Here is a 24,486-nt window from a genome sequence, read left to right as displayed (position 1 = left end):
TTCAATAGAAAGCCAGAAATTGGTCAGAGAAGATTCATAAAGCAGAAGAAAATCTCTCAAAATGTTTTTTTATTGTCTTTACATTGTCATGATGATGAAGCCTAGGCAATAGGAAAAGGGGCTTGAGGGTACCAGGGGAGGAAAAGCCCTGATTACTGGAAGACCTCATATAGTATATGACCAGACAGTGCAAAATACTGAAATTCCACGGAAAGTACCTTGAGGCATTTCCTGGCCTTAGATAAGTTCTAGTTCGACTTTTTCTCCCTTTAATTTTTTCTCACTGACTTTAAACAATTCCCTCTTCCATGGTGGGTACTTACAGCTTCTGGTGCTGCCTGCCACAGAGGAGCTCTGACATTGCAAGGAGATTTTCTTTGATGAACTGTAACAAAATCCATGTACGAGGCTGCATTCTCTTCACTCTTTATAAAGGGATTGCTCATTAAATGGAAGGTAAACATATTAAGAATGACAATTTCCATCAAATCATTCAATTTAGGAAAGGACAGATGCTCTTTTCAAAGTCAAATAGTATGGCAAGGTTATATCTAATAGGGATTTTACAGTACAGTTGTCAGCATTGAGAGATCATCTGTTTCCCAACAGGTATCACTGTCACTGTCCTTGGGCTTTTCTTGAGGCAGGGGAGAAAAGTGACAAATGTCAGAAGCACGCATAGGATCTATGGCCTTGTGCATTCAACAGATGTTGGTCCAGCAGATTTGACCACTGCTTTCAGACTCACTTTCAGATGCATCCTTTGTTTATGTAAGAATAAAATAGAAAAGTTCAGTGGCAAATGTGCCAGAACTGCACAAACATTTAAATACTGTAGGGGCTGATCTTGATTTGCTTCTGAGCTTGGTGGTTATTACTGTGAATAGTCTTACTAAAATTAATGGAAGTACTCAAGCAAATAGAGCTTCTAATACCTTAAATTTCCTGAGTCTTGAGGTCCACAGGTGCATAAATGTAGATCATTACACCCACATGGAGTCCCCTGACTTCCCCCAAAAAACCTTCATTGAGGTGAAATCATCTGCCCACACTGTTCTTTTTTTAGGGATTAGAGATGCAGTTTGTGGCATAACATACCAGGCAATTTTTTTGAACTTCAACAAGAAATTAATTGTTTCTTGTTCAGACAGACAAGGAGAAGGTATTGTAAAGATACAATTTAAGTGCCAAAATAGAATAAAGATTGAAATAAATGTGAATATAGAGACTGTCCAGAATTGGTTTTGCAGTCATAAAGAACCTCTGCTTTTATATGATCATAAAATCCTCACCAACAATTTGCAGAACAGATCTAATTTTTTAAGGTTTTTCTGCTTTTCATTTGGAAGCTGCATAGCCTTTGGACATGTTGGTGGTCACTCATGGACATTTGTCTCCAGCTTCCACTTTACAGAGACAGCAAGCATTGAAAGAGATTAGAACACAAAATTTATACCAGTGTCTCAACATGACACTGTTTTGTCCCTGCCCTTCTACCTTTCTCCTCTTTCAGGTTTTAGCCAAAGCTTACAGAAATTTCAAAGTAATTAAGCACATGAAAGATCAGAGAGATGATAATGTGCTAGATCCAATCTTTGAATAGCTCCTACTGGATATGCAAGTAATGATGACATCAAACAACTTCTAAGACTCAGTTCCATCATAAAACCAGCCCTAAAAATTCACCATATGATATTATTCTGATTAATTGCAACATAAATTATTATGGATACTGTATTTGGTTAATGGTTTTTGTAGCCATTTATTTTAAGAATTTTTCATTTTATCAATTAAGTTAGAACTACTTTGAAGACTGCATGCAATATTGGATCTGGTAATAGTTCCCCACCTAGAAATCAAATTATACTTCCCTATTGCTTATTGGATATTTAATTCTTCATTTACATTAGACACATTATATTGGTACATTGGATTCACTCTGAATCCACATTTTCTGCTGATTTCTGTAATATGTGCCAGGCCAATCCATGAATGGATTACCTGTACCAAACTCTGCATGATACAACTCAAATGTAAAGCTTGCTGGCAATTACTGGGAAGGCTCCTTTTCTCAAAGGTCACAACTGCAAAATGAATGCAACCTGTCACACCAAATTAAGTGCATAATAAATGCATAGGAAGCCTGCTCTCATCTAGACATAAAGTATACATGCTCTCAATGGGCTACTGAGTCTCTGCTGATTGCAGCCAGGGAGCAAGTGTGGGCCCATTGAAGTCCTGACTCCAGCGACACAGAAACCAACAACAGCTCTGGAAACTAAGCTACTCTGTAAACTACAAAATGCTAAAAACCTAGACAATTTTCTCAGGGCATGAAAACATGAGGATTATTCCAGGTTTGTTGAAATGGTGCTCAGCATGCAATTTACTTAACAAGCAGGAGACTTCTCTTGTCAGTCCCTTTTTTATCTCTCTGGTGAGAAAGAGAATGTAACATCACTGTTTCTCCCCACGGAGAAGAAAGGATATGTTTGTAGGTATGTGCAAATATGTATGACTAACAAGTAATGTATTTTGTAAAATCTTTCAGGCAAGAACCATGTCCTCTATATTTTGTATCATTTTACAGTATCAAACCATCACAAAAATCTTTACAAACACCTGACAGCTTATTTTGCACAGAAGAACTGAACATACATCATTTTTCTAAAAAGTGAAAGAGCTGACTAAGATGAATCTCCAGCAAGCATTCTCATTTTTAATACAAATAGGTGTTACTAGGGAAATCCTCATTCTAAAGCTGTGCCAATATTTGAAAAGGGTAAATGGACTGACTGCATGCCAGTTAACACAGCAACAATCAGGTGCATCAATCACCAGGCAAGAAAAGAACCAGTAAGAGAAAAAACTGTATTGGATTTAATTAGTAATTAAAACTTAGGCATGTAAGTAGTCAATTCATCATTATGCTATGGAAAATGTTTGGGTTGTTTTCAGAGAAATGCCAATTTATTCATTACCTTAAATTTGGTAGCTGACAAAGGAAAAGAAACTGTGTCCATACATACCATATTTCAACTTGTAAAAGCATCTTACTTGATACTTTACAGAATTTTGACTGAAAAAATTAAAACATGTCTCAGTGATATCTCTCCTGGAAAACACCCTAAATGAGAAAGACAGGTATTGGGTGAACTGCTTGTAAGAGGGGCAAATTGAGACAAAATACCTTAATACAGCCATGTGGAGACCCAGCTATTTAGGGAAAAAAATGAAAATAAAAGTTCTAAAACAAAGATTAAGAATCATATAAAATACAAACTTTTAACAGGACAGAAGGTCAGTGGAGATGAATTTAGCATGAATTCTCAGTGCATAGTGCTTTGGCAAACAGGGCTTACAGTAGTCTGAACTTAATAAACCGAAACCAAGTGGAGGTGGCTTTATCTCTCTACACAACACGATCTGGTCAGTGATGGAAAGGTGTGTTCATTTCTGATGCCCATTCTTTTACCTTTGGAAGCATGGAAATAAGCAGCTGTGGAGCTGGTTGGCATTGCATTTATCTACCCTTTCATCACAGCTCTCTTTGGAAGATGTATATCACATACCTTTGAGGACTGATTCAATGTTCACTGGTCAAAATGGCTGTCTGAATGGGGTTGTGTTGTGTGTCACAGGCTGCGCCCTACACTTAGAGGAAATATTAGTGATCTTCCCTCTGCCCTCCCCTAACATCCACGATGTTATCACCCTATTATAAAAAGGAGGAACTAATGCAAAATTGATTCGTAGGCACCCCCTTAACAAAAACTTCAAAGAAGTTTGCTGTATGTGGGTAAGGAAATAAATATCCCTGGTAAAAACACTGAACAACTTTAAAATCAATTCTTCCTTATTGATACAATTATTTTATACAATATCTAAATGTTAAAATAAATACTTTTTATAGTCCATTCTTGCTAAATCTCTATTGTATAGTTATGAAGGCACCTTAGGCTTCCAGGATAAGAGTGTAAAGAATTCAGATGTGAAAAAAATATTTTTGCAACTTATATTAACATGAATTATCATCACAGGTTATACTATGAACTCAGAAAATGTTTCTACAATTTATTGCCTGCCCACAGAGAAATATACTCTGACTAAAACTGTTCAAGCCACAGCAGTATCTGCTCAACCAGGAAAAGAGTCCACATCATAGCTTTGCAAGAAATAACTTGATATGACAGAGTATCTGATAAAAATATACCTCTGCAAAAATTCAACAAAATGCTTCAATTTTACTAAATCCCAAAAGGTTGAAAAACTACCAGAAATTGGATATTATTTCTGGTTGTCTTATGAGAGGGAAAAAAGCAAGTCGTAGTTGGGATATAACCTCTCCATTCTAACAGAGAGAAGCTTTTCAAGATAGATTTTATGCTCCAGAGGATGCAGAAGTCTGGGGAGTGAAAAGAAAGAGCACTATTGCAGATAATTCCTAAACCATTCTGAATTCAGGGCAAAATGCAGCCTAAACACCATAAAATCAAAAACTCAAGCTCCCCACTCCATTTCCATCCTAAAACAAGCATAAATCTCATCAAATCTTGGGATGTCCTTATCATTTGCATTTATCACCTTTTCACTTTTCTATTATTCTATATTTTATATAGCTTTTTTCATTAATTTGACATTATTTTTATATTTGCAGCACCATGTCTGGTTCTACACTGAAAATACCATCCAAGGTTTCCTTTGTATCACCACAGAGCAAGTCAGGAAAAAAAAAATCAATAAAAAATGCAAAAAAGAGTTCAGATGTCATTGTTCAAAAAATTTTGAAAGAAAAATAGGTAATTTTCGTCACTCATACAGGTCATTCATTATAATAAAAATATAAAATATACTTATTTTGAGTGCTCAGGTATTTCTCACTTTCATAGTTAGCATTAATGGTTTTCAGTAGGGAAGTATAGACAACAGGGCTAATTCAAATTTTAATTAGCAATGTCATAAGTAATCGAACAGGATAACAACACTAATTAAATTCACAGTTTATACTAAATTGAAAGTCTCTGTAAATCTTCATGGGATTTGGGGATATAGTGCAAAGGAACAATAACTTACCAAGAGCAACTCTTCCCCAGACCTGAGGACTACCCTATATTAGTATCCTCTATTAACAGCTAATTGAAAGTTATGATTTTAAGTTCTCAATAACACATACTATATTTTATTAAAATGTGCTCACTCTGATATAAGAAAATAATATTAAAGATAATACACATGGAGTAAATGAAAAATAAAAGCACATACTTTGGAGAAAGCTTCTAGGAACGTACATAATAGAAGATTTTGACTTCACTTTTCCCAATGTAAGTCCCAAAGAGACTTGGTTGTAGGAACATAAGGAATGTAGAGAGGCATTCATAGCACAAATTTTTATTAAGAATTTGAGGTCTTGGTTATATACTGCTGTACTCATAGAACTGATTTCTTAAACCACATGACTTTTCTGATTATACTCTTGAGAGTATCCTATGCAGCTTGAAGCTACTCCATGCTGCTAAATGGGAGCAATTCCAGAAGAAATGCACAGAGGTGGTTGAAAGGGTTCATTCATTCATTCATACTTTTAAAACAAATATAGAAAGGTTGATGGGGAGAGGACAAAAATCAAAAATTCCACATCCAAATATGTATGTAGAAAAAGGAGTGCTTAAGGAGATAGAAAAAAATGTAATTAAAAATAACAGGATTCACATTTCTAAAATTAAAACCAGACATTGATAAACTAGCTGGACTAATGCCCTTTCAACCATTAAATTCCTCTTTATTGTCTGACACTTAATTGCAGATATTGTCTAAGAATTAATATCAGCTAATAGACTTGTTATCTTCCTTATTAGTGCTCATTATGCTAAGCTACACTGCTGTATTGGACAGCTGCCATTCCTATTTTATTGAAATTTTGAACTCTAAATATATTTAAGCTGTTAACTGTGGCCAGACACTAAAAATATAGGAAAGAAATCTGGGAAAGAAAATAGAGTTTATATATCTAAATGAACACAATCCATTTAATAAAGCATCATCAAGCAACCAAGAATAAGAATAATCCTATTTGACAAAGGATTTAATTTTAAATTTTAAAAGGATTTATCCTTTAGAGGGCTTTAGAGAATAAAGTTTAAAATGTATCCCATATCTCACTAGATGCTAAAGTGTTTATATCAAGAAAGAGCTGCAATTATGTCAAGACTGGGTTGTTATTACAGAGAGGTGTTTTGAAATAGGACTGACAACTAGCTAGAAGACAATGTAGATCTTGCTATTTTCACATATTTTTTCTCGCAAATTTTCTATTAGTTCATCAGAAGCATGATTTTTTTCTGCTATTAATACATTTGGTTACACATATATTTTCAATTATTTCATGTATTCTGCCTGATGACTTGCAGGTAGATTTGTCATTGCTAATATCTTGTCATAACTTCAGTCTCATGCTTACGTTGAAACTTTACATTTTGATGAATTTTTTTTAATCCTCATATTGAGACAGTCTGAACAAGTGGACAAAGACTGAGGATCAGTGTGTGAGTAATTGAGCAGCACTCACTCCTGAGGGTGCTGTACAGTCACCTGGGAGGTGCTACTACAAAGGGAGGCAATAGAAGGATGGCAACCTGTGGCTCCAGCTTTTCAGAAGTTTTTGAACCTGTCAAATTAAATGGCACACAATGGACTGACTGTAATTTTTTCAGTACACAAGAGGGCCAAAGAAGCACTAGAAGCCAAGATTATATCTCTTTTGTGTGTGTAACTTATTGAAACTGAAGAAAACAAAAATATACATATTTGAGACATAAGGTGTTTTTAAAAAAAATTTGGAAACTATATATAATTAATGCTAAATGTTTTGTAGAAGAAATTGATTTCTTTCAAAATTTTTAAAGTTAAATATAAGTTTGAGTTTTGGTTAAATAGATCACAGTTTTAATTTAGAAATTACAAAGTAATCACAACCATTTCTAGAGCATTATTATCCAAATGGATGGTGAAAAAGATGAGCTAGTTGAGTGTGTGTACCTCATCATCTCAGCACTGATATCCTGCCCTAGTAAAAAGATTGGTTATGCCAGAATTCATTGCACCAATGACGTCCAAGTTGGACCTGTACTTTGAAGGTTCAGAAGACAACTTTAGCCTAAATAAGAGACTTTCTAGTGACTCTTCTATCCTCTTTCTCACCGAATAAGGTGGTAGAAGGACTGAACTCATGAGTTAAGCATGTCAATGAGATATCTAAAGTCTGGTGCAAACCTGGCTTGTTTCTCAGTGTAGTAAGGCATGTCATACTGTTTTGCACAACCACAGGTAAAAAATAACACACTTTACTCACCACTAGGTTTTATCTGAAATCAAGCATGATGGTACCAAGTCAAAGGGATGACAGATTTGAATTCAAGTGATGCCCTGCATTATTACATAACTAACCCTTCCTGTCCAGCTCCCATACACAAGGTTTTCCTGTGGTTCCCTTGCACAGCAAGTGCCCAGTTTTAACATCTTAGCGACTGAAGAGATGAAGAAACATAGACAATTGGCATTGGCCCTCTACAGTTTTTTTTTATCACTGTGAAGGTAAATACAGCTGCTAGACTTTCCTCAGTCCACAAGCTTGTAGCAATGTTTCAGGTTTTCTCATTAAACCATTTTCCATCTATTACACCAAGTTCAAATCATGTGAACTGCACTGTCAAAAATCAGTGATCGGGAAGCTCAATCAAAAGGTATCTCTGAAAGAAGACCAGAATCAGTTGCTGTTTTCTTCTGGGAGTGCAAGTTCCCCAAGCACAAAAATAAACAACCAGAAAGCACGGAAAATATTCCCTAATTTTATCTGCAGGACTGGTAATGAATCAACTAGAGGGCAGGCTTGGATCTCTTGGGCAACTTTTTTTTTAAATTTATTTTTTATTTTTTAGATTATTATAAATGGCAAGAGTTTATGTATCAGTCCATATATAAATACCTTCAGCACGCTGATTCACAAAAAGTAGCTGAGTGTGAGAATACTCCTGGGCAGACCCTTCAGAATATGCAGCTACATTTACAAAACTGTTTGCCTCTTTTACAATCAGTTCTGTTTACTCTTAATTCTAGCAAAATCATCCACTGCTGAAATTCCTCTAGCTCCTTCCTTCTTCATAATTTCACCTGCAGTTTTCAAAACCAAGGAATACCCACTGAACCATGAGAACCTCTGCTTCCCACTCAGTGGTGTGAGGACAGACCTGCCTAGCAGAAATAGCAAAGAAAGAAGGAGAGGGAAAGAAGGAAATAAATTGATTTTTTTACTTGCTGCTCTTGTCTAATACTTTTAGGGATGTATGAGCATAGCCTAATCCCCTCAGATCACTTTCTTTTCACAGAATTTGATATTGCCCAAGCTGGGTTATTTTGAAACATCGTCACTCCCTTCACAGCTCTACTGCAAGGCATGTCACAGTAAGCAGCACTCAAATAAGTAAAACATGACTACCCAAGTGTTTAAATTATGCAAAATGCTAACAACATTCTAAATACAGGAAAAGTGTTTCTTTAATGCTCTTTTCTGACAGTTCACCACAACTCCATCCATTTCAAAGGCTTCTGCTCCCCACACAGAATTAAATAGCTGCTACAAAGGTCCTTTGAACAAGAGCTGCCATCAGTGGGATAGGAACACAAGCAGCCTGGGGACTGGTATCAAACAGTCTCCCAAAAGAAAGATTATGAAGCAACCAAGGACGTCTAAAGAGAGAAATCTAGGCTGAGGAATTATCTTGAGAGAGATTTCTTCCAGAAAATATATCAAATATGGTTTATGCTGTAAAGTATCTTCTGTCAGCATGGTCCAGGGCATACATGTATTCTAGTCTAATTTCAGTCCTGACAGCTGAACTCTGACCTTCTACAAGTAAAATAACAGTAATCCTTGGAGTTATGTGACCGTTTGATTGATGCTTGTGCATTGTGATGTTCTGTGTAGGTGTCTGGCAGCACAAACAGCTCTAATGCCAACGTGGCAGTGCCTTTGTGTCCATAACACTTGCTCTGCTGGCTGGATTTTTTAACTCTGCTACCCAAGAATTAAAGAACTGTACATTCACAAGCTTTAAGATGTCACTCTGTCTTGGAAATGCCCCTTCTTTGCCTAGGTCATCAAGGAGATAACCACAAGTAGATGCTACTGCCCTAGAAAAGGAAAGGTATCCTGGCTGTTTTTTCAGTCTGAAGATATAAAAAAAACTGTACAGAAGGTCAGCTGCCAGAAATCAGAGGGAATCTAATGGAAGATGCTCTTCACCACATGGGGAAAGCTCAGATCTGAAAAAAGAAAACCAAGGACATAAACAAAGGAGTGCTGCCACAATGCTGTGTAGGGCTTAGTGCCATTTTGTACAGGGATCAGTGACGTTCCAGGAGCGAGGAATACTCTTGCAACATCCAGGAAAAGGCTACCCAGTATCAAAAGGCAAGGAAGAGTTCATAGAGTTCGTAGAGCTCATAGAGCAAGGAAACACAGAAGATCCAATAAAGACAACAAAAAAATGTCAGGGTTTACAAAGAAAACATTTTATCAGAGGCTTATAATGTAGACAAATGCAAACATGCTCACAAAGAAAACAAATATATATGGAACAAATATATATGGAACATTACTGATTTAAGTTAATTTAAGCATGGTGAAGATCTCAAAGTTTATCAGTAAAGAATTCAGAAACTGGATACTTGGACTATGCCACACTGCAAACATACTAATAAGAACTCCTCAAAAGTAGTGTTTCTACCTAAAAATACAAGCGGTTTTTGTATTCAACAAGACTAAAAGGTCAAGTGCAAAGGAAACTGCTTGCTTGTTGCACTTTGGTTCAATAATCAGACAAATTACAGAATGTTGTAAGAACAAAACACTAGCAACTGTAGTTCCTCTGAGATTAATTTTAGATTTTTTTTATACCAGTGCAGAGCTATTTTAATTTTTCTGGAGTAATGACTGATTTGTTGTCTCACTTTTTTCTAAAAAGAAAATAAATTTGTCTTACTGTGGGGGAGGAAGGAAAACAAAGACTCTTCTCATGTTCAGATGGTGGTGGAGGAGGAGGTGCTGGCCCAAACCATTGGCCCACATTGTTATGCAATGTCCTCATGCTCCAGTGAGGAAAAATGTGTGCCACAGTGAGTGTGTATCTGCCTTTTTTTGCTGCTCTGCTCCAGCAGGTCACCTCTGAGTAACACATGTAGGCATTGTTAGTTCTATGATTTCTTGCAGCAACAGCAGCAATATTTGGTGAGTTAGAATCTGGATATTGTCCTGTGATACTTCTGCTGCCAAACTAGCTTGTGCCTTCTCCAACAGTAAATAATTCTGTGTCATCTCTGTTACAGTTTCATGAAGTAGAGACCAGTCTGGGCCAAAAAGAATTGCTGTTGGGATAGTAATGGCACTGAACACTCCTGGTTGGCCTTGAAATTTACTGTCTGCGGATGTGGAAATTTGTTTGCTGTGGATGATGAACATGCTTATCCTGGATTTTCTGATACCAAAATAATTACTGTTGTCCAAATCTAGGCAGGACAGCAAGCTGCATTTCCATAATCAAGACAGCTCTTGCTCGTCTCACAGCTGATGGCATTGCAGGGATAGGAAGAGCATGAAGCACAATTTCAGGAATTATATCCCTCTGTTTGAAAGTTCTGCAACAGCCAAGATGTAGCTGTATTTTCCCACACTTGCTACTGAGTATTTAATGGGCTCACAACTACTACTCCACCATAAGCAACTTGTGTTGTATGTAAACGCCTGTGTCATCTGTTGACTTCCATTTGCTGTCTTCATCATGCATTTCTCAAATGATCTAATTTCCAGCATAGCATGATTGACGGCTCTAGCAGTTGCTTTGAATGAAGGAAAACAAAATATTGGTTACACATTCTCTAAAACAAAGTACCTTAGTTCATTTTTCTAAAATAGAAGCTTCTGACAAGGAAGTTGTAAAGAGAGTGAAAATCAGTTTGAGTAACAGTGGCCTGGAAAGTACTTGGAGATAGTGGCTGGATGCTTTTAAAAATCTCTATAATGGAGAAGACGAAAAAATGAAATTTTTTGGAAGTTTGTTCCTCATCACCTACCACACCCTGAGAGAAGCTCTTTTATAGCAAGACACAATGCTGCATGCCTGGAAATATTAGGGCAGTAGGGTACGTAGTGCCGCAATTAATTTCTGCCACTGCAAAACACTGTTGTGAGAAATGAGTGCCTTAAAAAAAAATTAAAATATGAAAGAAGCAGAAAACCATAAAAAACTTAGAAGCTGTGTGCTACCAGATGTTTTACTAGTACAGCGTTTTACTACACTGATGAGTACTTGCAAGTGGCAGCAGTTGGATTTTGATCTATGCTGGATTAAAAAATAAATAATCCATGCTGTATCTTTTGAAATCCTAGAAGAATGAATGTGAACTCTTCCCCTTATTATGTAACAAAATGCAATAAATAACCTGAAGTAGCATAAAAATACTTATCACAAAATAAAATACTTTTAAAAGGTATGTTAGTATATTTGAGTCCTACTGATTTAAAAGTCTATTGATTTACTGACTGTTTAGGAATATGAATCAAGACTCTAATATAGACTAATTACTAGGGAACACTATCTTCTACTGAGCGTACTAAAATATCACAGTGTCAGCAACATATGAAGGTAAATCCTACATCTGCAATGGCAGTTCCAAAACACACTGGTGCACTTGTCAATCAAAAGACTGTACAATCTCCAAATTTAAAGTAATTGAGAAATAATTCTGGATTACAGCTTTTACCCAGTTACACTGTGCATAGGGAAATCCCTGGGGTTACAAGGCTCCTTTTATAAACATGTATAGAACAAATAGCACTGTATTAAGATGTAGTACAAATATTTGGCTCATTGCTTCATGGTTCATGGATACTTTACTGATGGAAAATACACTGCTTTTGTGTTTCATTAACCTTTCCATTATCTTGAGCATAAGTCAATGCTGCTCCTCTATGAATGAAGGGATAGAAAACAGTGAGAGGAAAAAATGAAATTCAATTATCTCTACAATTTAGTCACATATCCATATCAAATTCAGGACTGATGAACAAGTGCTGATCATATATGATACATTACATAGGTATTAATCAAAATATTTATACCTTGCAATTTTGTAAGCTGGTATGCGTGCATTTTCTTGTGAGGAAGAATGTATCAAGAATGTACTAGGGATTGTAAAATGATAATATTAAAAGTATGCTTTTCATCCTTCTGAAAGATGCCTAAACTATCATTAGTAAAAGGTAAAGCAGGAGCCCTAACACGCTTTTGCTTTTGAAAACAGTATGATATTGAATGCCTTTAAGAGCTAAATTTGGTGCTATGATCCAGTGAGAATCTGGAAACTCTCCAATCCCACTCCTCAAAGGCAGTAGACACAATACCTAGAAGCAATGACATTTTAAGGCACAGAAAAGCTTCTATTGACCCTAAACTTATTCGTTATTGCCCTGGGGTACAAGCAAACCTAAATCCATATTTTGGGATATGAGCAGAAAATGCTTCTCTGACAGAATCAAAAAGCAAAATCAAAATGTGCTTGTTCTGCATTCTCTCAAGAGATTCCAAATAAATCCACCCAGATCATAATGACAGAAAATAAGTAATGTATATCTCTCTAGTCTGCCACAGTTTTGTTCCAGATGGATGGAGGGAGGAAAGAGAGGAGGAGACTTTATTAATCATGATTCTCTATATAGCTTTAGCTGTCTTCTTAGAGAGCTCATTTCAGAGGGTTTTTATGCCAGAGATCTGTGTATCAGGAAAGTTATGTAACAAAAATTCATCAAGACTAAGCAGCCACACCCAAATCTGGATAGATTTATATGTGTGCTAATTCTTCCCCAAACTGATCTAAAAATTCTAACTATTTTATCAGCCTAAACTGACTTTCTAGAAGAAGAATTTCTCTACTGCTGCGTTGAAGACAATTTATAACAGTGGTTGATGGCTTAATTATGAAAAGATGGGCATCAGGGAACTGCACAAGAATTGTTCAGGTGGAACTTCACAGCTGAGAATTCCAATGTGCTTTTTCAGAAAGCACTGGCATAGCCATTATCTTAGTAAGCTGCCACTAAGCAGATGCAGCTCTGCTTAGAGTGAGTGTAACCAGGAGGCAAAGAAGCTCTGTGACTGGTTTCCACCACCACTCCATCAGGCAATGCTGCAATAATGCTGTGGGTGCATGATAGTAAGAAAAACATGTACTGGCAGGTTGGAGAATAAAGAACAGAAAGTGATGTTGAATATTTCAAATAATAAAGGTGTTGAATAGTGAACCACTAACCTCTTTTTTTTTTTTCTTTCCTCTTCCTTTTCAATCAGCAGGTGCATGAACAGACTAGATTTTGTCCTATATTACATTTATAAAGTAGCAGAGACAAAAGTGAGATTTGGTGCATGGGACATGTGAAGAAGGGTCTCTAATCTGGACTAGGATGCCACAGCATACCCTAGGGAATATCCCTCCTCTTGCTTGGGATCCTGTCACAGAGATACCAGTCACCTGTGCAGGTGACAGTTAAGGAAGAGCTCTCAGGATTTTTCCAGTTACCTGTAGAGGTTGGTTACTGCAGTTCTCAGAGACTTGCTGGGTCTGCTTGACTTCCCCTTACTCCAGGGCACATCCTGTTCCTGAGAGCGATGTTTCAATTAGGAACATATGGAAACAAAACCGTTTCTTATTCCTTAACCTTTTCACCTATAATTTTGCCCTCAAGACTTTATTAAGACCTTTGTCACACCTGCTCCATCAACTACTTCTCTACAGAAAAACATGTGAAGGGACTTGAGTTGTGAATTAATTCTGCCAATCTGAAGTCACCAGGGAATATGCCAGTGCAGATTAGTCATTTGCCTCATGGGATAATATGTCAGAAAGAAAATAACAAAAATATATCAGGAAACCTAATGTATCTGATGCTTTACACAACACATTACAGGAATGAAAGATATTAAGCTTTGATACAGTCACAAAGCAAAGAAAAAATTCACGTCACTTTAAAGAGAGGTTTACATGGAAGCTCAGTTGCATTTGTAGATAATGAGAGTCTACTGCAGTTTTGTCTTCTGTACAGATTTTTCCTTTACATTTACAAAATCTGTACAGAAGACAGACATGTTTAAACAACTTTAAGACTGTAAATATCACCTGTGATGTGCAAGAAAAGTGTAGGTTAGTGGTGACAATTTAAACTTCAGAGTGAAAAAATCTATTTGAAGCCTTTTCAGTGCACAAAGAATAGCTGAAACAAGGACCATTTTTAACTTCTGTTTTAATTTTGTTCACTTGCCTACTTTGTCTCAGATTTTTGCCTCTAGTCTTCATTACCAAGTTTTGATAATGGCTTCCAGCCCACCAGTTCCCAAGTCTATAAAAAGAGTCATAATGAAAATTATCACAAATATAAAAGAAATTTTAAACAGCCATTTAAACAAACAGACATGTAACCAGTTTTCTTTTGTGATACATTTTTGTTAGGACAAAATGTGTGTTGGACTCCTCCAGCCTTAGAGACTAAATTACCTCCTTTTTCACCAGTCTGAATAAAATCACAGAATTACAGAATATGCTGAGTTAGATGGCACCCACAAGGATTGTCAAGTCCAAGTCCTGGCCCTGCAAAGCACCATCCCAAAAAATCACACCCTGTGCCTGAGAGCATTGTCCAAATGCTCCTTGAACTCTGTCAGGGTGGCACTGTGACAATTTCACTGGGGAGAAATGTTACCTCCTTCACATTTACACTGTTTGCATAAATTGTAAAACAAAAACTTATTTAGTTACTACTATTATAAACTAAGAAATTGTCAGTTTTCCTTGTTCATGAAGGTTCAAGTATAATTTCTTTAATCCATATCACTTATCAATTATCTGTAAAACTGAAATTTAAAAATCAGTATGAAAGCCAAACCAGAAAATTTAGGGAAGTATTAAAAAAGACAGAAAAATTTTATGACAAAATAAGAAAAGCACCTTATTATTTCACATCTCAGAATTTCTTGTGTTTATATTTTTCATTAGTCTCTCTGATAATAAGAAAATTATATTATCAAACATACAGCTTTGAACTGTGTGCATTGATCGGGATGTAGTGGGGGGCATCTCAGTTAAGTAGGGGACAGATGAGAAATTCCAAGATTGAAACATGTCTGGGGGCTCCTCACAATTCCAGCCATGAGGGACAGAAAAAGCCATTTAGCCATGTGCAGTAAACCTGCCTGCTGACATCCCTCAAGCCCTAAGTGCCAGCATGCCTATTCCTCTTCAATGGCTGGTGTTATAGTACCTGGCACTGAATCATTGCTGGAACTGCTGAGGCAGCGTAAAAGTTGATAAAAAAGGGCTACAGAAAATGTTTTGTGAGAAGACGTCCCAGTGTGTTATGATCCAACACCCAGCCCACAGCAGATGCCTCCCCAGCATGGCTGCACTGCTGCTGCTCATGCCAGCCGTGCTGATCCCTGACAGCAGGCAGCACAGGCAGGCAGCAGAGCAGTCTGACACACCAAGACTCAACAGATTTGTTATTTCTTACATCTGAAGGGTAAGGAAGACAACTAATAAACACTGTGTAATGATCCCTAGTGACAAACTGTAAAAAGATTTATTGATTTTTAGCCATTTGTTTCATCCTCTGAAGCAAGCTGTGTTTTGACATGTACAATACAGTATGGCATGGAAAACTCTGAACATATGAAAAAAAAAAAGTAACTTCATCAAATTCTGGACAGACAATGATTTGGTTTACAGGAAAGTACTGTGACATGGCTTAAGGACCAAGTTTTAACGCTCTTGAAGAGAATAAAGAGAATGTGAAGTTAGCTGAGCCTGAAACAGAAGCAAAGGACACTACGAGGGAATGGTAAATGTACACTCAGGGAAAAGAGCTTCCCAATCAGGCATGGCCTTGCTATAAGCTGGTATTTGGTAGCATTTGTTCTGAATGAGCAATGACTAGGAGAGCTGGCTTCGGCTTCACAAGTTAAATTTGCTCCTTGCAGTTGCAATGCTGTTAAGTGCATATTACTAAGCACGTAGAAATTCAGGGCACAAAATTATAGTTTAACTGGTCATTGGGGAAATGTATTTTTCCTATTCACATTTCTCTACTTACATTCAATTCTTTCCAAAACCATACAAAAGAAAGACAAAACGTTAGCAAAGAGACGACCTCAAGCTTATCCATATCCAGGTTTAAGTACAGCCCTGAACTCAACTCAGTTCAGCCCTAAAGATGACCACTAGACTAGAGATTTGGTGATTAAAAAAAATCCTATTGCTGAATTCAAATACTTGAGGCAGCATGTCTCACTAAGAGCTATACTTATCATGCACAAGAGTGTGATTGTGAAATTCAGTGAGTGCTTCTACAGATAACTCTGTAGATATGCAACTGTGCTATGAAGCCTCAGCATACCAGATCCCCTACGAAACACAGGAGTTAGTTCTCTGTAATGTTTTTCTCAATATAAAGATTAATCATTGTTTAAGAAGAACTTTTTACAAGACATTTATAAACTAAAATATGAAACTTTATGTAAAGATCTCAATGTGGATTTTTTATTAATTTCAAAATTTGTGCACAAAAATCCTAAAATTTTCTTATCAATTATACACCTAAGTACACTATAGAGATTTGTACACCATTAAGTCAATGAAGTTCTGTCTTGTTTTCTCATTGAAGGTGCTGTATATGGAACCAAAACTATTACAAAGATACTACTCTTACTGTTTGGAGGAGCCCTCTGCAGAAGGATATATAGTGTATCAGTGTAGCTTTGTACTGTGAGCAAAACCACAGGAACTTTTAAGAAACATACTGGTGAAACCATTTCATGTTTTCTTCTATTTGCAATTCTTAATTAAAAATTGCAACTATTTCTAATAGTATATGAAACATGGGAAATAAGGCTGGGCTTGAATTATATTTTGAATGGAATACAGAAGGAAGTAAAAGCATAAGAGAATTTACATCTGGTCTATTTTGCTAAGGAAGGTCTTAAGATCAAATAGGAAGTCAGAGGTAAGAACTATAACATCACAAAGGCTGAGATGTGGAGGTCAAATGCCAGGATGTCAATAGTATTAGAAGTTGCTTAAATTTGGATCAATTTTGATCACATGAATGAGAACCAACCTCCTATCTCCTGCAGCCTAAAATCATCTCCCAGATTAATTTCTTTTGTAGTCTGTTCACAAAGAGTAATGGAATATCTTGTCTGAGCTGAATTTTTGGAACAAGCTTGTACAGCTGTGCAATACAGAAGAGCTGAGTGAATCCTACATCACAACACCTGAGACTGTGTGGAGACCTCCCACTTCTCTGCTATGCTCCACTATGACAGACAGCTCTGTAATCTGGAGTCTCACAGGTCTGGAATCTCAGACCTAGAGGATTCTATTTACAGTACTTGTAAAACAATGAAGGTGCAAACATCAATGCTAGAATTGAACCGTTTACGTTTGCAAAGCACACTGGAGAAGTAAAGTACTAGGGTTTTTTTTGAATTCTGAAGGATATCCGGTTCATAAAAAGCCATCGTTGATGGCAAAAATAGATGCTTTGAAATCCCACAAATCTGTGTATTTATAGAGATTTGTATAAAACATCAAACAGAAAGAAAATAACTGCTTTGAACAGCATTGGTTGGCAGGGATTTTTAAATTTCTTTTCAATTCTTCAATTCTTCAAATTTAGTAGTTCATAAATTTAATAAACAAACCATTACAAATAGAATTTGATTTAAATGTTAGTCATGGCACAGGCAGATGCTTTTCCAGAACAAAAGCAGACACTGAAACTTTCTCCTATATAGAAAAAAGTGAAAAATATACTATCTATTAGCTTAGTAAAGCCAAGTCTGAAAAATCAATTTTATCAAACTTGCCAGTCTTCCTTCTGAAAAAGCTCTTGATTGCTCAACCCAGTGAAAATTTGAGAGAGAAAAAAAAAAAAAAAAAAAGGAAAGGAAAAAGGTACCTATGGTAATATGTGAAAACAGAAGATTTAAATCAGATACCAAGGTAAGGCATGAAGATAGTGCTAAACAACTGACTTGGGTGTCCTGAAACACACCAAATAATTTAGGTCACCAGTTTTACACCTGTGTATTCTTCTAAAATGTGCAAAATCAGTTGTGTCACTACTGTCTAACAGTTACTGTTACTGAAGTGTCACATTAATCTGTTGCTTTACCTTAAGTCTGTTCTGTCTGAAATATGAAAACATTAATGAAAAAATACTTTTAAGGGTATTTATTACATAAAGCACAGATGCATCCTTGATAAGTGCTGAAAAGAAATACATGCAAGAAAAAACCTATCTATTTCTATTTACTGTATATCCACTTACACATCATTGCACTAGGTACTATGTCTCAGTTTTATAGGCAACAAACACATCAGCTGTTCAACTCAAGCACAACAAATAATTTTTACAGCATTGATTTGCAGATTTTGCTCACTGAATAGCAATGCTTCAGCCATTTGAAATGAATGCGATTGTTACCAGTAATAATGGTTTCCTTTACCACTACAACACTCTCATTAAACCACAAACAAATCATGAAACTGCCCCAGATTCTACAAAATAAATCTGTCCCTTTATTGGAAAGGAAGTATTGCTGAGTCCCTTTAAAGTTAGCTGCATCTGAAAATTTTAAACCAAGAGGAAGAAGGACTTTTCTTTGTGAAAGACTCATGTAGTACATAGATTTCTGTGTGCATGAAAACTAAACATTGATTTTTCATATGTACAAAAAGCCAAATGATTTTTATTAGATCCATAATAATAACTGTGCTGTTGCTTGTTCCGAGCTAATGACTTCCTTTTCTTTTTATTGCTTATGTGCTCACAAATTGCTATATACATTATATACACCCACTGTTGTTCCAATTGTTTTTGCTATTTAAGAGATAATATTTCACACCAATAAAAGATATTTTAAGATTATATATTATATAAATGATAATAAATAAAAACTATTTTTATTGCACATCTTTTTATTTTTGTATGTGAAAAAAAAATATAAGTAAAGTTCCACATCAGATCTTCTGTCCCTGTTTTATGTTTCTAGTCAAAAAAAAAAAAAATAGGATCAGAAAGATTTATATGAATCAGTGATTAAGAACTGAACAAAACTTAACTTTTCATATTTCACATGTGTCTAGTCTCCCTTATGGTCTGAGTTTTAACAAGTAGCTCTTGTTAAAGAAAATTAAAATATAATCACAGCCACTGTGATTATAAATATAAAATATAAATATAAAATATAAATATAAAATATAAAATATAATCACAGCCACTGTGCTACATCAGGAGCATTCAGTCATGTTTTGAGCTAAAAATGCAGCACTCTTAGAAATAAATTACTGTTTCCCTTGCATGGCTGCATGTACAAAACCAGGTGTGTCACTCCTAAAATCATGCCAATTTGAACATAGACACAAAAATTTGAAAATATTAGTAGGATTTCCTAGAGCTAGTGCAGAAAGCTCTCAGTATGTGGTATGTGCCATCTATGGTAATGTAGCACTGTCAGCCCTGGCAGCGGTATGATTCTTTGGAAGGGGGTGTAAAAAGCAAAATGAACTGTTTGCAGCCTCTGTGGCTGATTGCAGACAGAAATCACTTGTGTACCTGTCCTCTCAGAAACAGCTTGGGCTACAGGGACCTACATCCTGAGACCTCAAGGCCTGGAAATGCACCACAGCAGGTACCCCTTGGGACAGCATAGAGGAACAGTAACCTGTCTGCACATCCCTTGTGGCTCCTGTCCCATATCACCCTCCTGGATCAAGGTCTCAGCAAAACAGCTGCTCTGCAAATGTGATCACAGATTCTTTACAGGCTGGTTAGGTTAACTCATGTGCCCACACCTAGGCCCTACATGCTGAGTCTGTTTTGCAAGAATAATGAGTATTGGCACATCCTTATAAGAGGCAGAAATCTCCCCGGCATCCATCCCTGTCTCCTGGGACTGCTCTGACAAGGAGAAAAAGAACAGGACCAGAAAGCTCAGGAAACAGTCAAGGTGGCATCACTTTGACACAAGAGGTCTTAAATTGCACACTAATACAGCACTTGGCTAATTATGATAGAATAAATAAATAACAGCAGCAATGTTTTCTTTCAAGAGCAAAAAGCACAGGAAGATGTTGCTCCATTGAGAAACTGCCACTCAAGGAATGGTATCTAGCATGATGCCAGATGTTGGCTGTTACCAAAGATACAGAATACTGCTGTTGCTGAGATTACAATTTGGGGGAACACAAAAAAAGAAAAACTTCACAGAGGTACAGCAGATGTGGATGTGGCCTTGAAAAATCTTTAAATACTGCCTTTACTCTGCCTGCTTCATGCTGTGTAGTTAGTAAGCACACAGCAGACAGCAGAATCGCAACAATATAAACCTGGCTGTAATCCCATTGAATAAGGCTCCACAGAGTAAGGTCATATTGGAACAAAGTCCATGTAGCCCTGTAACACAGGACAGCAGCCAAAATTATATTAATGTAGAGAAAAAAAAAAAAACAACAACAACAAAAACAAACAAACAAACAAACAAACAAAAACAAACAAACAAAACCCACAAAAACCAACCAAACAAAAAACCCAAAAAAACCTAAACCTACAATAACAAAACAGAAAACCTATGATATATAGAAAATCCCTATGACTACTTTCTTTAAAAAAGGAAAAAAAAAAGCTCAAACACATAAATCATATTCAGGTAGGTTCCTAATGTGCTGGTGGCCTATATAAAATAAAATGCTTGTGCTCATTGCATACCCTCCTTTCTTATAAGGGCAATAGTAACAATATTTGCATATAGTACAAGGGAGATGGAGTAAGGTGGAGGCAGATCTCTTTCAGTGAAGAACAATGTTTTAACATGAATACATTTCTTTACAGAAGATATTTATATTGACACTATATTTATTTGTGACTTGCACAAACTAGATTATTAGTTCTGGATAAAGGCTACAGGACTATTATAATTTGGTTCTGGACTTCTAATTGTGGAATTTTCATGTTTTCAATTAAATGTTTAAATCAGTTTGCTATACACAATGGAGAAATAGTTTTGGGAATTTAGCATGCTGATCTACACAGGTAGTTACAACCTCTATAAAATTTGTTTCTTTCATGGTGACTACAATTACAATATAGTGCTCTGCCAAAAAAAACCACACCAAAACCTTCAAAACAATTAGCTATTGCTGTAGTTTATGGCTTAATTAAAACCTTAAATTTACCACTTATCACAATAAACATGCAGTCCTTATGAACTGACTTCACAAGGCAATCAAGAAAGCACTACCACCATGACACTAAGTTATTTTGTGTGACAAGAACCACACTTTAACATATAAGGAATTTGTATCCAAATCAAAACAAAAGTGACACCAGATTTATCACTCAATGAAAGACTCACAGTGTAGAAAGAACTACCTGCCCTAGGATAGACATTCAAATTAGAGTATAATTCAGAGAGTTTCATTATCTGGACAATAGCCTCTGAATAATTAAGCACTAATTCAGTTTAGTTATTTTCAGTAACATATCTCCTAATTTGTGTCTGTATGGAGAACAATCGGCTCAGTAGTAATTCTACACCCCAAAACTACCAGGGTCTAGAACCTTCCCTACAGCAAACAAAATCAAGGTAAACTTATGCTCTACAATTAAATTAAAGAAAGCCATCACACTCATTTAAATACTCTTTCAGTCAAAAATTCTTGAACCTGGTCCATGAAAACTACTGAATATTATTATCTTATTTTGAAGAAAGTAAGGTTAGAGATGAGTGTATTCATTGCCAGTCTTTATTAGTAAGAGGATGCAGACTTGGTAATAGTTGTATTCCATGCCAGTGCCTACATGATTTCACTTCTTGAAGCTTTTATACTTGCACACTACTAAAGCAATCTAAAAACATCAAGAAAACTCATAGCATTGGATTACCTCAAATATTTTTTAACCTACTTGTGGTAATGGAAGAAAACTGGTGCAGTAAGTTTATGTGGCTCCGAAATATTTGACTGACCATGAACTTTGGCTATTTATCTTTTATTGCATGCATGCAAAATTCAAGCATCTCCTTTACACAACACTATTTTGTTCTGAAACATTTTGGTCAATGTAAAAAAAAAAAAGGTTCACTCATACTTGTATTTTTGGTGCTGTGGAGGCTTTTTAAGTGTTGAAGTCATAACCATCTATCCAATTGCTTCCTAATCTCCCTTTCTAAAGTATACTTTACCTTCACAGCAAGCTCAAAGGTTGTGCTCTACTGCACAGTCATGTCATATTAAACTGCCCTCAAGAGAATTTATAGGCACTAAAACTATTTCCAGCTTTTGCTAGAAAATAAGTCAGAGGGGAATGAAGAAGTGGTACACAAAGCAAGCTTAAACTGAAGCTTCTGAGGAAGGCACATTTTAGAATGCAATAAAAAGTCACATGAAATTTCACAGAAAAAGTTCCTCAAAGAATATATACTTCTACAGCATGCTAGTGGAATCTCCTGAAATATAGTTTACTTCTTACTTGTGACAAAATCTCCCTTATTGACAACTAATGCTTTGCTGCTTTTTCAAAGATGCGAAAAAATGAAAGAGTATGCAGCACTTAAAACTTCATCCATTACTTAAGTGAAATATTTTTTCTAATCTTAACACAGTTATCAAAATTGTTTTCCTGTGGTTTTCTTTTTTCCCTTTCAGTAGCATGAAATATTGTACTAGTGGTAGGATTATTATGCCATTTCTGAACTGTCATCTCGTCATCATGCCATTCCCTTTCTGAACCTTATTTGCTCCTTACAGTAGAAAGCAACTCAAACTAAAATGCACTAGCACAACATAGAGCAAAGCAACTGGAAATCTTGAAGTAAGTATAAAGTATCCCTAAGCACAGAAGGTTAAACTAATATATAAATTTACTCTAAAACAGCTTGCTGAACTAATCAAGTGTTATTATGGTCTCTCACTTCATAAAAACATCACCTCTCATGAATACATTAAAGTTTATCAGACATCACAATCAAACTAATGCCAGAAAAACTGAACTGTAAATCACAGCAATAAATGCACTTTTTTCCCAAAGTGTTAGAAGTTCAACTACTTTTGAGTCCTTATATGTGGTACCTCATTTTCTGTGATAACCTCATTACACCAGAAAATAGGCAATTTTTTCATCATTCCATTTAATGAAATAGGAAGTAGAACTTTCAAAAGTATTCACTCTTATCTGGGTTTTGCTCCAGTTGAATTTAGAGGGAGTTTTATCTAAAACGAACATACTTATGTTTGGGCCATTGGAGCTGCTGAAGGAGGTTCTGAGCTTCCTACATTGTAGCTACAAACCTGTGCTGCTGATCTGTGAAATTTCAACCAGGCGCAGCAGACACACATTACTTTTTCTTTGAGCTTTTCTGGACATCAAATGAAGGCCATTGCATGCATTGTTTTCTGAGAAATAATTTAGACTAGATTGATTCATTTCATTTTGCTCTCTCAAGGATAAAAATGACAGACTAGACCTCCACGGAGAAAAGGACAGCACTGAAGACTACTTTAAAAATACTTAGAACATTTGAGAGTAAAGATTTTTTCTGTGCTCATTTTTAGCTTTGCACACTCAAATGAAAATGAACATCTACTATGACTCTAACTTTGGAGAAGAAACTAGCAAAACAATCAGTAGGAACCACTGAGAAAAGCAAATAAAATAAGGCAGGAAGTGGACAAAATATTATTAGAAGGATTTTCTATGCTCCATGCTGCTTACTGGATTTAATTTCTATTTTGAATCATTCCTACTTCCCTTCATATATTCTTCTGTTTGTATGATGATTCAAAATAAAGCTCTAAGATGTATTTTGTAAGGATTGGGATAAGACATTTGGGGATTGATACTGTGCTGTAAGTGGATATCTTTGCAGATATCCAGAGCAGTAGGTTTTGTTTATTGACTGAATTCAACAGTTTCCCTTTCATGTAGCAAATGACTTCTTTTAAAATAGAATGTATAAATATTACCAATATATTGGGGTGCAATGAAAATATTTTTGGATTATAAAATTTGGGATAGAGAGGGAAGGAGAAGAGGTCAGGGAAGGAGGGCCTTGCAGACCAGGAGGCCAAAAGAAGAACAACAGGAGCACGTTCTACTTTTTGGAGCATGATTTAACTTCCCTCTCTGACAGATCAGTTCACCACTAGCCCTCAGAGAATCATAGAAAATCCTGATTTCAAAGAGACCTAAAAGGATCACTGGAGTCGAACGCCAGGCACTTCACAAGACCATCCCAAAGAGCTACACATGTGCCTTAGAGTCCAATGGCTTCTTCATATCCTTTTTTCCATTTGTTCTACAATTTGTAACAATTTTTAACTTATTAGCAT

The 24,486-nt window shown here is 36.1% G+C and overlaps 1 protein-coding gene across 2 annotated transcripts in view; it reads right to left on the bottom strand.

Annotated features, from left to right (window-relative positions):
* Positions 1–24,486, bottom strand: part of FGF14 (fibroblast growth factor 14) — a 375,114-nt gene that overhangs the window by 38,075 nt on the left and 312,553 nt on the right. The window lies entirely within an intron of this gene.

The sequence above is a fragment of the Vidua macroura genome, chromosome 2 (genome assembly GCF_024509145.1).
Source record: "Vidua macroura isolate BioBank_ID:100142 chromosome 2, ASM2450914v1, whole genome shotgun sequence".
In the NCBI taxonomy this organism is placed as follows: domain Eukaryota; kingdom Metazoa; phylum Chordata; class Aves; order Passeriformes; family Viduidae; genus Vidua; species Vidua macroura.
The sequence above is the reverse complement of the archived record's forward strand: the minus strand, read 5'-3'. Positions and strand labels throughout refer to the sequence as shown.